This window comes from Gopherus flavomarginatus, chromosome 6 (genome assembly GCF_025201925.1).
Source record: "Gopherus flavomarginatus isolate rGopFla2 chromosome 6, rGopFla2.mat.asm, whole genome shotgun sequence".
Taxonomy (NCBI): domain Eukaryota; kingdom Metazoa; phylum Chordata; order Testudines; family Testudinidae; genus Gopherus; species Gopherus flavomarginatus.
The window spans coordinates 17,426,773-17,441,401 of NC_066622.1; positions in this window are offsets into that span (position 1 = coordinate 17,426,773).

A 14,629-nucleotide genomic window follows, 5' to 3' on the forward strand; every position below is an offset into this window, starting at 1 on the left:
TAAAAAAGTACAGTCAATCTGTGGACTTCCATGTCAGAGGCTTTTGTGAAGGCCAATACACTAACTAGGTTAAAAAAATGAATAAGATAAATTCATAGAAGATAGGTCCATCAATGGCTATTAGTGAGGATGCATAGGGATGGAAACTGGCTCCCCGCTCCTGGGTCCCAGCTACTGGCTCCGGAGTGGGAGGTTGGGGGGTGGACACACTTAAGGTGGCTGGCTTTAAGCACTCCTACTATTCGAAATGTTCCTGCACCACTGCCAGGAAGGACAGCGATGATGCCCCTAGTCTCTGTTTGCCAGAAGAATAGGCAGAAGAGGATGGTTCATTTGATGGTTACCAGTTCTATTCATTCCCTCTGGGGCACCTGGGATTGGGTACTGTCAGAAGTCAGGATCCTGGGCAAGATTGACATTTACTCTGATCCAGTAAAGCTGTTCTTATGTGCTTGACGCCTAATGCCAGATGTTTCTTGCAGACCCAAGTGCCTATACATTCAGTTCAAAGGAACGTGTAAATTATATGTCTCAATACCATCTGCTGAGGTCCAATAACATATGATCGACCCTAATGTCATTCAGTTGACATCGAGAACTATTTCTGAACCTATCTGAAGGAAGATGGGGCAGGAGTTGGGGACCAGTTGAAGAAAGCTGGAGGATCAGTGGTTTGGGTTCCTCTTGAGATTGCTTTGCTTGAAGAGTTGAGTTTACCAGTGGGGTCTGATTTGCATCTGATCCCTCCCCGCCAAAAATAGTTGCAAGCCCCTTTGTGGCTCAGTCATTGCTAGCTGTACAGGGCTTTAGTTATATATACTACGTGCAACTGTTTTACAGTTCTAAAAAAAATAGCCAAAAACATTGCAACGCCCTACATTTTTGAAGTTTGTGCTAACCCCAAATCGTCACTGTGATGCAGAGCGCAGTGAACCAAAACACAGCGAAGGTCTGAAGGAACAATCATGTTTAAACACTTTAAACTTTCTGTTAAATTAGATTTCAAATACAATAAAAAATGCTTAAAAGCTACTTAACTGAAGGAAATGCATGAAAACTTTTATCAGAAATTGTCATAAAACCTGTGCTTGGCAGAATGAAGTAGCTGTAATCAGGTCTATATGCCCTCTTGAATCATTCCCAAGCTTTCAATAACGGTTAACAGACGCACTGACAAGACAAAATCATCAGCTCCAATGATGATTTATTTCCTTTGAGTGGGTGGGGAGTCTCTCTCCCTCTCTCTTTGGTAACTAATTTAGCATCTCTTGCATAGTTACAAAAATCTCTAAAGTATTTGCAGTTAATTAAAAGGATGTGGAAACTGATTTTACCTAATTTTGAACACTCTCCCTCTGTAGGTTGGAAAATTTGCCTCAAATTTTACACTAATTGGGTATGCATCTCACTTAGGAGAGATTGTGAGGGAAAGAGCACAGCACTAGAGAAAGAAAATGTCTAATAAAAAATTATGGGCCTGACACTCAACCAGGATAACTAGGTGTATTTTTTTAATAGCAGCTTAGATTCTGGCCCTAAGATCCTGCATCTCGTCTCACCACTTTTAAAATATTGTATTACCTTTTATTTCAGTGGAATTACTTCTGCTTTACATTGGTGTGAGGTAAGCCTCAACTTCTTTTTCAAATACATGGGTACAGCCTGTCATAAACAGATAGCTAAGGGTTAATGTCTCTTTCACCTGGAAAGGGGTAACAAACAACACCTGACCAGAGGACCAATCAGGAAACAAGACTTTTTCAAATCTGGGTGGAGGGAAGTTTTGAGTGTGAGTCCTTTGTTCTTGGTCTGTTCTTTTTCTGGGCTCTGAGAGTGACCACAGGAATCTCCAGGCTTTCTAATCTGTTTCCAAGTTGTAAATACAAGGATAGTAAGACAATAGGTTTATATTGGTTTTTTTGTATTTACATGTGTGTAGTTGCTGGAATGTTTTAAATTGTATTCTTTTTGGATAAGGCTGGTTATTCATTTTTTTCTTTTAAGCAATTGACTCTGTATATTGTCACCTTGATACAGAGACCATTTTTATGTCTTTTTCTTTCTTTTATATAAAGCTTTCTTTTTAAGACCTGTTTGAGTTTTTTCACTGGTTAAGGCTAAGAAACGAAGGGAGGGGGAAAATCTCTTTGTGTTAGATCTACTAAGCCTGACTTTGCATACCCTCTGTGTGAGGGGAGAGAGAGATTTGATCTCTCGGTACTTGTGTTTCAAGAACTTGAAGCAGGAAATATCCTAGAGTACCCAGGGCGGGGAAATCTGGGAGGAGGTAAAGAGGGGGAAGGGAAGTAGGTTATTTCCCTTTGTGGTGAGACTCAGGGCATCTGAGTCTTGGGGTCCCCCAGGGAAGGTTTTGGGGAGATCAGAGTGAGCCAGACAGTGGAATTTTCTGGCTGGTGGCAGCGATATCAGATCCAAGCTGGTAATTAAGTTTGGAGGTTTCATGCTAGCTTCTCATGTTCTGAACTCTAAGGTTCAGATCTGAGTAGGAAATTTATGACATGAGTGGCAGCGGTGTGGGATAAGATAAGAATCCAGAAGCCAGTAGGAATATTATTTTCTTTTTCTCTGCTAGGGCTTTTAAGCAGAGAAAAATAGTTTGGTTTTAAAAGGAGCCAGAGAGAAATTTTTTTTTCTGTTCTCTCGTGGCACTTTGGCTTGCATATTAAGCAACAAACTATTAAGGTTGACAAAGGGTCTTTTGTTAAACTATAGCACTCCGATTGAGAGTCAAGTAGCCAGCACAACACACATGCAAATAAAGTGGTTTTTCTGGTTTACTTTACATTTAAAAGATTAGCTAGAGAAAAAAAAAGGCACTGTTGCTAGGCAAACCCCAGGAGACAACAGAGAGCCAGCAGTTCAAACAATAAACACCAGAGGACACCCCAACACAAGAAAACAGGAACCATGACATCCAAGGCAAAACAGGATGCAGAGGCACAAATCAAAGAGGCAGACCACAGGCGAGATATGGAAAAAAAACTACAAGAGATGGAGCTGAGAGAAAGAGAAAGAGAGGCAGCCTACAAAAGAGAACAAGAAGGCAGAGAGGCAGCCTACAAAGGAGAACAAGACGACAGAGAGGCAGCCTACAAAAGAGAGCAAGCAGCCAAAGATGCAGACCACCAAAGACAGCTGGAACTCCAGAGGGAGACCTACCGGCAGGCCCTGGAATTAGAAAAGGCTAAGCAACAGAACACAGCCAATCCTAACAACCCTTCGCCAATTCTGGTTCCACAGCACAAGAAATTTCCCACCTACAAGGCAGTTGATGACCCTGAGGCCTTCTTAGAAAATTTTGAACAAGCCTGTCTTGGGTACAGCATCCCTGAAGACCAGTACATGGTAGAGCTGAGGTCACAGCTCAGTGGACCCTTAGCAGAGGTGGTGGCTGAAATGCCAAAGGACAGAATGGACGACTATAAACTTTTTCAAACCAAGGCCAGATACAGAATGGGGATAACCCCGGATCATGCCCGTCGGCGTTTCAGAACCCAAAAGTGGAAACCAGATGTGTCATTTCCCAAACACGCCTACTACGTTGGGAAAAATTATGAGGCCTGGATATCAGGACACAATGTTAAATCCTTGGAAGAACTGCACCTCCTCATACAAATGGAGCAGTTCTTGGAGGGTGTTCCTGAGGACATAACACGGTACATACAAGATGGAAAACCCAAAAATCTCACCGAGGCGGGGGAGATTGGAGCCAGATGGATGAAAGTGGCAGAAAGCAAGAAAGCTACTGTCAAGGGGAACGAATACCCCAGAGGTCACACCGACCATAAACCCTACAACCGAGGGCAGCCAAAAACCCCACCTACAACCCAAGTAAAGCCACAGACACACTATTCTTCCACCTCACCAGTCTCCAGTAATTCACCTCGACCCAGTGACCCATCAGATGGAAGATGCTTTAAGTGTAATGAACTGGGACATATCAAGGCCAACTGTCCAAAGAACGCCATCCGAGTGCAGTTCATTACACCACCATCACCCAAAAGATTCCCAGGCCCAGATGCCTCTCAAATACCCTTGGAGCGAAGGGAAATTTTGAGAGTGGGCGGAAAGAAGGTTACTGCGTGGAGAGACACGGGGGCACAAGTGTCAGCTATCCACCAATCCTTCGTCCACCCCAAATTCATCAACCCAAAGGCCCAAGTGACAATTTACCCCTTCATGTCACAAGCTGTAGACTTGCCTACAGCTGAACTGCCTGTCCAGTACAAAGGCTGGTCAGGAATGTGGACTTTTGCAGTCTATGACAATTATTCCATCCCCATGCTACTGGGGGAAGATTTGGCCAACCAGGTGAAGTGGGCCAAGAGAGTGGGGATGGTTACACGTAGCCAAACCAGGCAAGCTTCCAGACCCATTCCTGTTACTGAGCCGTCCACAGGGGCCCCGTCTGTGTTACCAGAGACCCAGACAGAGGTAGTGGACCCGGATCCCATGCCAACCACGGAAACAGCCACAGTGCTTCCAGTCCCAGACCAGGAACTGGAAAAGCAGCCAGCACCAGAACCGGTGCCAGCACTGACGACAGTGCTTGCAAATCCATCTTCAACCCCAACACCAGAGGGCGCCAGCAAGCTTGAACTGGCAGAAGCAGCAGACAACCACACCCAAGAGGCTCAGCCAGAGCCTCAGCCAGAGCCTGAAATACCACCTGGTGCACCAGCGGAGAGTGGTTCACCAGCAATGGAAACAACTCCATCACCTACATCGCTTCCAGAGGGACCAAGCCCAAGTCCCCAGTCTAAGGGAGAACTGGCGTCTCCAGCTTCAAGGGACCCGTTCCAGATGGAGCAGGAAGCAGATGACAGCCTTCAGAAAGCTTGGGCGGCGGCACGGAGCACCCCACTGCCTCTCAGCTCTTCTAATCGATCCCGGTTTGTTGTAGAACAAGGACTTTTATACAAGGAGTCTCTTTCTGGTGGACACCAGGAAGACTGGCATCCACAAAAACAGTTGGTGGTTCCAACTAAGTACAGGGAAAAGCTCTTAAGCTTAGCCCATGATCATCCCAGTGGCCATGCTGGGGTGAACAGAACCAAGGACCGGTTGGGGAAGTCCTTCCACTGGGAGGGGATGGGCAAGGACGTTGCCAAGTATGTCCGGTCTTGTGAGGTATGCCAAAGAGTGGGAAAGCCCCAAGACCAGGTCAAGGCCCCTCTCCAGCCACTCCCCATAATTGAGGTCCCATTTCAGCGAGTAGCTGTGGATATTCTGGGTCCTTTTCCAGAAAAGACGCCCAGAGGAAAGCAGTACGTACTGACTTTCGTGGACTTTGCTACCAGATGGCCGGAAGCAGTAGCTCTAGGCAACACCAGGGCTAACAATGTGTGCCTGGCCCTAACAGACATTTTTGCCAGGGTAGGTTGGCCCTCCGACATCCTTACAGATTCAGGATCTAATTTCCTGGCAGGGACCATGCAAAAACTGTGGGAAACTCATGGGGTGAACCACTTGGTTGCCACCCCGTACCACCATCAAACCAATGGCCTAGTGGAAAGGTTTAATGGAACTTTGGGGGCCATGATTCCTAAATTCGTCCATGAACACTCCAATAATTGGGACCTAGTGTTGCAGCAGTTGCTTTTTGCCTACAAGGCTGTACCACATCCCAGTTTAGGGTTTTCACCGTTTGAACTTGTGTATGGTCACGAGGTTAAGGGGCCATTACAGTTGGTGAAGCAGCAATGGGAGGGGTTTACGCCTTCTCCAGGAACTAACATTCTGGACTTTGTAAGCAACCTACAAAGCACCCTCCGACACTCTTTAGCGCTTGCTAAAGAAAACCTAAAAAATGCTCAGGAAGAGCAAAAGGCCTGGTATGACAAACATACCAGAGAACGTTCCTTCAAGGTAGGAGACCAGGTTATGGTCTTGAAGGCGCAACAGGCACATAAAATGAAAGCATCATGGGAAGGGCCATTCACGGTCCAAGAGCGCCTGGGAGCTGTTAACTACCTCATAGCATTTCCCAATTCCTCTCTAAATTCTCTCAAGCCTTTCTATTCCAAAGACTTACAGGTTTGTCAGTTTACAGTCCAGGGAGATGATGCTGAGTGGCCTGAAGGTATCTACTACAAAGGGAAAAAAGACGGTGGCGTGGAAGAGGTGAACCTCTCAACCACCCTGGAACGTCTGCAGCGACAACAAATCAAGGAGCTGTGCACTAGCTTTGACACAGCCATTCAAATCTAGAACATCCACTTTCAATACACGGGTGGGGGTGTTCTCCTACTCCATTTACATGGGATAGCTATCCCTTTAGTGATAAAATATGGGCCAGCTTCTAAGAGGTGCAGAGGCTCAGCTCCTTTAAGGAGTTGTCAGTGATGACTGGAGAAAGACAATTCAGATGCATAATAACTTTTGAGATGTCAAAATTTGTTTTTGTGTTGCAATAGAGCAACAGCAAAATCTTTCAAATTTTTTTTTTTGCAAAAATAAAATTATGACACAATGTCCACCTTTGGCATAGAAGTGTGCGCAGGCACACACGCACTCTTCTGATGGACAAAATTTTAATTGAAATCAAAACACAGCAAAGTGGGAGGACCTATCTAATGGGGTCCTGGGTTCAATACTATTCAATATTTTCATTAATGACTTGGGTTATGAGGTGGAGGGTATATTAATAAAATTTGCAGATGACACCAAGAGGGGGAGGGAGGGAAAGCACTTTGGGGAACAGGATTAAAATTCAAAATGGCCTTGATGAATTGGAGAATTGGTCTGAAATCAACAAGCTGAAATTCAATAAAGACAAGACAAAAAGACTGGGACTGTCTAGGCAACAAAATGGCAGCTGAACTTCAATGTTGATAAATGCAAAATCATGTAAATTGGAAAATGTAATCCCAACTTTAAATACAAAATGATGGGAGCTAAATTAGCTGTTGCAACTCAAGACAAACATCTTGGAGTCATTGTGGATAATTCTCTGAAAAACAGCCACTCAATGAGTGATGTCAGTCAAAAAAGCTACAACAGAATTTTAGGAACCATTGGGAAACGGAAAACTGATAAAGCAGTAAATAGTATAATGCCACTGTATAAATCTATTGTATGCCCACACCTTGAATACTGTGTGCAGTTCTGGTCATGCAATCTTGAGAAAAAAATACTATATTAGAAATATTAAAGGTACAGAGAAGGGCAATAAAACTGATTAAGGCTATGGAACAGCTTCCATATGAGGAGAGAGTAAAAAGACTGGGCCTGTCCGACTTAGGGTATGTCTACACTACGGGATGATTCTGATGTTACAGAAACCATTTTTTAAAAAACAGATTGTATAAAGTCGCGTGCACACGGCCACACTAGCACATTAATTCAGCTGTGTGCGTCCAGGTACCAAGGCTAGCGTCGATTTCCAGAGCGTTGCTCTGTGGGTAGCTATACCTTAGTTCCCACAGTCTCCTCCGCCCATTGGAATTCTAGGTTGAGATCTCAATGCATGATGGGGCAAAAACAGTGTCGCAGGTGATTCTGAGTAAATGTCGTCACTCAATCCTTCCGCAGTGAAAGCAACGGCAGACACTCATTTCAGTCACATGCTCAAATACTAAATGGTAACAACTGGGTAAGCAATATTACTACAGAAAAGAATCCAGGCATCATTATGGAACACATAATCCATTTGTGTGATGAGGTAATAAAGAATGCAGGCATAAGAAACACTGACTTTTTAATGAGATAAAATGAGGGGGAGGCAGCCTCCCACTGCTATGACAGTCCAGGCAGTACAGAATCTTCATTAGACATGAAAGGGGCCGGGGGGAGGCGCTCCGCCTCCAGTTGCTATGATGAGGATGGTTTTCAATCCTTCTGTACTGTCTGCTGGGAATAATAGGGAATCATTCCCATTTTTGCCCAGGCACCCCCGGCCAACCTCACTGAGGCCAGCCAGGAGCACTCACGGAATGATGAGAAAGGAGATCAGTCATTTTGCACTGGCTGCCACCGGGGAGGGGAGGGGATGTTACTGTTCAGCGCTGCAGCACCCAGTCTACCAGCAGCATGCAGTAGACATAAGGTGACATTGAAAAAAAAGCAAGAAACGATATTTTTCCCTTTTCTTTCGGGGGTGGGAAGGGGGTAAATTGACGACATATACCCTGAAGCACCTGGGAAAATGTTTTTGACGCTTCAGGCATTGGGAGCTCAGCCAAGAATGCAAATGCTTTTTGGACACTGCGGGGACTGTGAGATAGCTGGCGCCCTCAGCCCCCCGCTCCCTCCCTCCCTCCCTGAGCGGCCATTTGATTCTTTGGCTTTCCATTATGCTTGTCACACAGCACTGTGCTGAGTTCCTGCTGTGGCCTCTGTCTATCATAGCCTGGAGATTTTTTCAAATGCTCTGATAGAACAGATTTGTCTCCTCATACAGTGATCAGATCCAGTATCTCCTGCACGGTCCATGCTGGAGCTCTTTTTGGATTTGGGACTGCATCGACACCCATGCTGATCAGAGCTCCACGCTGGACAAACAGGAAATGAAATTCAAAAGTTTGCGGGGCTTTTCCTGTCTACTTGGCCAGTGCATCTGAGTTCAGATTGCTTTCCAAAACTGTCACAATGGTGCACTGTGGGATACCGCCCAGAGGCCAATACCGTCGATTTGCGGCCACACTAACCCTAATCTGACACGGCAATACCCATTTCAGTGCTACTCCCCTCGTTGGGGAGAAGTACAGAAATCAGTTTTAAGAGCCCTTTATATTGATAGAAAGGGCTTCGTTGTTTGGATGGGTGCAGGGTTAATTTGGTTTAATGCTGCTAAATTCGGTTTAAACGCGTAGTGTAGACCAGGCCTTGGAGAAGTGATGACTAAAGGGGGTTACGTTTTAGGTCTATAAAATCATGAATGGTGTGGAGAAAGCAACAAAGGGTATGTCTACACTACATCGATCCCCAAACGCTTTCTCGCTTGACTCCGGAACTCCACCAGGATGAGAGGCAGAAGCGGAGTCAACAGGGGAGCAGCAGCCATCAATCCCGCGCCACGAGGAAGTGAAGTAAGTCAATCTAAGTCAATCTTAGTTGACCCCCTCCCTCTGTAGCCCAGGCCTAAGTGAGTATTATTACACCTTCACATAACACAAGAACCAGGAACACCCAATGAAAATGAACAGAAGTATGTCTTCACCCAACCCACAGTAAACCTGTGGAACTCATTGCCAGGTAATGTTGTGAAGGCCAAAAGTATATAACTGGATTCAAAAGAATAATTAAATAAGTTCATGGAGAATAGGTCCATTGATGGCTGTTAGCTAAAATGGTCAGGGACACAACCCCCATACCTTGGGCAACAGGGAAATGGATCACTTGATAATTGCCCTGTTCTGATCATTCCCTTTGAAGGCTCTAGCACTGGCCACTGTCAGACAACTAGATAGTGGGCTAGCTGGACCACTGGCCTGGCCCAGTATGAACATTCTTATCTTTTCATGTTCTTCTGAAGTTGCAAAAAAGGCTTATATTCTTGGGAACATTAAGAGGAGTGTTTGATGTAAGATATGAGAGGTACTTTTTCTGCTCTGCTTGGCACTGGTGAAGCAAGAGATGGAGTAGTGTGTCATATGACTCTTTAAAGTGCCACACTTTAAAAAAAGAAGAGGGCAAATTAGGGAGACTCCAGAGGACAGCAACAAAAATAATACATCATTTTGACCTGTGAATAAAGATTTTTAAAAAAACTTGATTATATTTAGTCTTGAGAAAAGAAGACTGGGGGCAGGGAGAACTTGAAAATACTCATCAAGTATATTAAGGGCTGTTAAAGTTGGTCCTGCCTCTTGAGGTCCTTTCCAGCCCTACATTTCTACGTTTCTATCTCTTCAAAATTGCATTGAGTAGCCAATTTTTCAGTCACCTAAAGGCATTAGCCCCACATTGGTTTTATTTAAATCATCTTTTATCTGATAGGAAAAAAACATTGGGTGGATAAGTTCATTTTAACTGACTACCCTAGACTTAAGCACATGACTATTCAGAAAACAAAAAGGCATATGCCTCTGACATAAAGATGCAAATCAGAGGGTTTTGTTTTTTCATAATGATATAGGGTTTTCTGTGTATGACTTCCATTAAACTTAACAGAATGATTTAGGGAAATAAGGCTTGGTCCTGCAACTACCCATGCGCATATGGAACCATGCCCACTTAAACAGCCCCACTACCTTGTGTGTCAGTGTTTTCAGTATTGGGGGCCTAGGTATGTTCCCTAAACCCAGTTGAGTTCAGTTCTTCTATAGTAGTATAATAGAGGCAACATATGGGACAAATATTCATTAGAACAAGTAATTCAAGCTTCGTCAAACATCTTATGAGGCAGAAATAGTCACTGTAATGATCAGTGTCACAGGGTCAAGGTCTCCTGCTGTGAAAACATGTCAGCCTCTCTTCAGCATGTATTCAGCAGCCAGACACCATTATCTTGCAATAATGTTGCATTCCACTGATATTAATTGAAATCCAAGTAGCATTAGCCAATCACAGACCAGGAAAAGCAATTAGTCCCTAACAAACCTTAAAGAAAAATCTGATTGAGCCTAATTTTCAGTGATGGACACTAGTGGTTAGGTCAGAGCTGAGTGATAAGGCAATGTCCATGTATAGTTTTGAGCACTCCCACGCCTGTTTGGTGTCCAACGCGGGTGAAGTTTGATGACAGGGTGTGACATTCCCTAGGTCACAAGCTGGACTCTTGAACAGTGATGTCCTCTGAACTCACTAGCCTGGGGGGGCCTTTTATGCTGCTTTACTGCCAGAACAGCCAGTCCTGGTCTGTTCACGCAGCCTTCAGCATGTAGATTCACTCCCAGCTCAATACATGAATGCTCTCCCAGCCACTCATGAACTACGTACAGTGTAACACCGGCAAATTCTTAGTCTCAGCCTTGTACCCCAGAAATGTGCATCTTGCCCTGTTCAGTGTTCTCTTAGCGAGTGCAAGCTCATAGACAGTCCATCATTCCAAGAATGGGAAATCATTATGCACCAGTCCTGTTATCCCAAATGGAGTTTCCTCACACACTTTAATCCAAACACACACTGGGGTTAAGAAACAATAAGATAAAAGTTTATTACCTACAGAAAGATAGATTTTACGTGATTATAGAGGCATATAAGTCAGAATTGGTTACAAAAGAACTAAAAAGATAAAAACGCAAGCTAATTCCTAAATAAATTTAAAAGCAAAATGTCTCTGTCACCATTAGCTGCAACAGTTCACAGGCTGGATTTCTTTTTTCAGCCAGGGACTCCTCCCCCAGTTAAATGCTTTTCAGGTATTCAGTGATGCCATGAGCAGAGAGATGGGAGGAGAGAGGGGTGATGTGGAGGTCACTCTCTTATTTTTATACCCTCCTCCTCCCTTTGAGAATTACCCCTGACAGGGTGTAGACAAACAGCCTCCTGTATACATGAGATCCAAAATATCTCTGGGCTGAAATGTAAATATACTATTTACACCTACTCCCACTGCTGGTGGATAGTTAAGCACATAATGACTGCTTAGCACCTTGCTAGCATGTTAGTGTGTCTTTGGCTCTGAGAAATTGGTTTGTGGGCGTTACCCAGACCTACAACATATTTCAGTAACAATCATAGAGCAAAGTCTCATAATTGTATATGCTCACATTTCCTATACCTGACACCACAGTTGCCCCCAGCATCCCGGACAAGCAATTGCTGGGAAAGTCCCACTCAGCCTCTACAGAAGTAGGCTGGAGCCTGGTCAACATAGACATACTTTTCAGAGCATTTAGCTGCCCAGCTTTAAGAAGTCTCCACTGAGCATGTGCAAAAATAAGAATTTTTTGAAAGGCTTATCAATCAGCCAAATGTAGGTATGTTCCCCAGAAACAGTTAAAAAAAAAAAAAAAAAAAAAAGCACATCCCTGATGCTAGGGGTACTCCCAACCCTCCTGCCAAATTTTGAGTCCCTGGTCCAAAGAATGCAGGTACAAAAATTTCTCAATGAAACCTTTGTAAAGATGGGCAAAACAATGTATTTACCCCATATCTTATTCCTTCAAAAGACTGGCCCAATTTTTCCTGAAAATTTCCTGAAATATTCAGCTTGAGGCAGACAGCTAGCATGGAAATTATCAGCCAAAATGGTTAAAGTTTGGCATAGCTATAAACAATGGATAATAGAAAGCATCAGGCATTAAGAATAGGCATTGCACTGACTATAATAAATATTTTTAAAACAATCTTAGTTTGCCATAAAGTAGCACTAATGCATGGATGAACAATATACTGTGCTCTGAATAAACAGCTTTGCTTCTGGGTTTCTCCCACTAGCATCTACGTATTGGGCTGTTTATTCCTTGAATTCATTTGTTATAATGAAATGTACCAGACAAACAATAGTATAGTGTCCATATCCCTCCACATTTGTTTATGTCTGTGGTCAGAACTCAGGGCCAGATTCTTTATGATAATCCAAAGCTGCTGTGGTATTCTGGTGGTCTGAAAGTACCAGCAGAAAGCTAACATATCACTTCCACTGGAGAGTCATCTCACATTGAATAGAGCCAGCATAGTCTTGCACTCCGCAGCATGTGCATCAGGGCTGTGACTGGGGGGGGGGTGCCATAGCACTCTAGCCACACTTGTTTGATGTAATTGTCAGAGGGGCCATAGTCAGTTGCCGTAGTTATGAGTTGCCCTCAGGCTGAGCCAGGTCTCAGTAATTGGTCCAAGGATTAGGGATCCACAACTATCTCCTTTGAATATGCCGCTGTAGACAGACGAGAATCTGCCCAGACATGTTTTAAGGGCAGGAATTCCATTGTAGCTTTGTAAAGGCTCTCGACAGCTGGGCCTGAACTTACCCAGTGTCTGTATGATCATAGACACATGGCATTTTAATTGTTAGGAAGTTTTTCTGGATTTTAATATATAGATTATATTTATTACAATTATGTCAGGAAAATCATTAAGCTTTAAATATTTCTGTATAATTAAAAATAAGGGTGTATCCTATCAACTTAATAATTGTAGTCTGGTCGACTGTGGCCTCCGAGTTTATATAGCCTAAACTACACTTGTTACCCCTTAAAGAGTAAGAAACCTTGAGTTATCACCTAAGTATCTATTAAAATATGAATGGTACCATTGATATACTTATGGTCAGGCTTTATTTAAAAATTCAAAACAAATCTATTATTCCTAGGAAGAGTAAAATAAAAACATAATAAGTGCCAGCATGAAAAATTTGTTTCAGATCCCCCTCAGAACATCGACTTTATATGATCCATTTGTTCACTTAAAAAAAAAAAACTTTAACTGGAATGAACTCGCTTTGCTATGATCTTATACTAAGTGATATTCAGTCATGTATATTACCAATATGACAAAACTGGATTTAGAAAATAGGAGAGGCAAGATACAAACATCATAACAGAACTCTTGAGAAAGACTCTGACCAAAAGCATTGGGTCAGATTCTGAGCCTTTTATCCATGTTGAATAGCACCTTACTCCACTAATGGCCCTATTCAAATGTACAGGATTACTTGTTGATTAACACTTTATAAATAAGAGTATCATAAAATGACCCTACATGTAAAGAAGTCAAAATAGAGGGGGTGAATCCTTGCCCTATGGACATCAATGGAAAAAGCTATTGACTACAATGGAGCCAGGAGTTTATCCAGTATCCCACCCAATGGTAGCACCGAATCAGGAAAAAAAAACAAAAAGCCATATTCACAACAGCACTTAACTAAGTCCTTAAGTCTAATTGAAGAAAATTGGACTTAAGTGCATACTTAACTTTAAACATGTGCTTGTACTGTGCAGAACAGGGATGGACTTACGCCTGTGATTAAATGTTTCCCTGAATCAGGGCCAATGAAAAGGAGAGTTTTCTTGAAGATTTCCTGTAAAATAAGGCCTAAGACCTAACAGAATCCATATGACAGATCTGATGACACTTTATGACTGATGGAATCCTAAAGTTAGGTTAACTAAAGATTTTCATAGTGGCTGATGGGTTCAGGAAAATAGCTAAAGCTACTCAAACACATTTTACACAGATCATTAGGCTGCTGAGAAAACCCATTTGCTCATTGACTATCACCAACTGTCCATGCTACGCACACTGCAAGTACTTCAGGACAAATTATTTATACAATTAATTCCACTACTGAGCAAGAAACTGGGGCGAGATGTTATATTTCACTAAATTATTTTTCTCCAAAATATTTTTAAATGAAACACAACCACACAAATGTAGCCACTCTTATTTTCTAGTTGGTATTGCGCTCTAGTGAAAATTCCTTAAATTAAACTACATCATTTTAACAGCTCGAATTGGGCAAATCAAAAATTCCATTTGATCAGAAAACAATTAGACACATGATATAAAACCAGGTGTTAGCAGAATGTGTTCTCATTAAAATAATTCATTCATCCTAAATTGGGAATAGAAGTTTACTTGGCTTATAACCAATTTACTACATTCCTACCTTTAGTCTATTATTAAGTATTAGTCTAAGCTTCCTCGCAATCCTCCTCTCTTAAAATGTCAAAAGGAACAGAAGCTCTTACTGAGGTATCTACCTATGGACAAAATAAGGAGT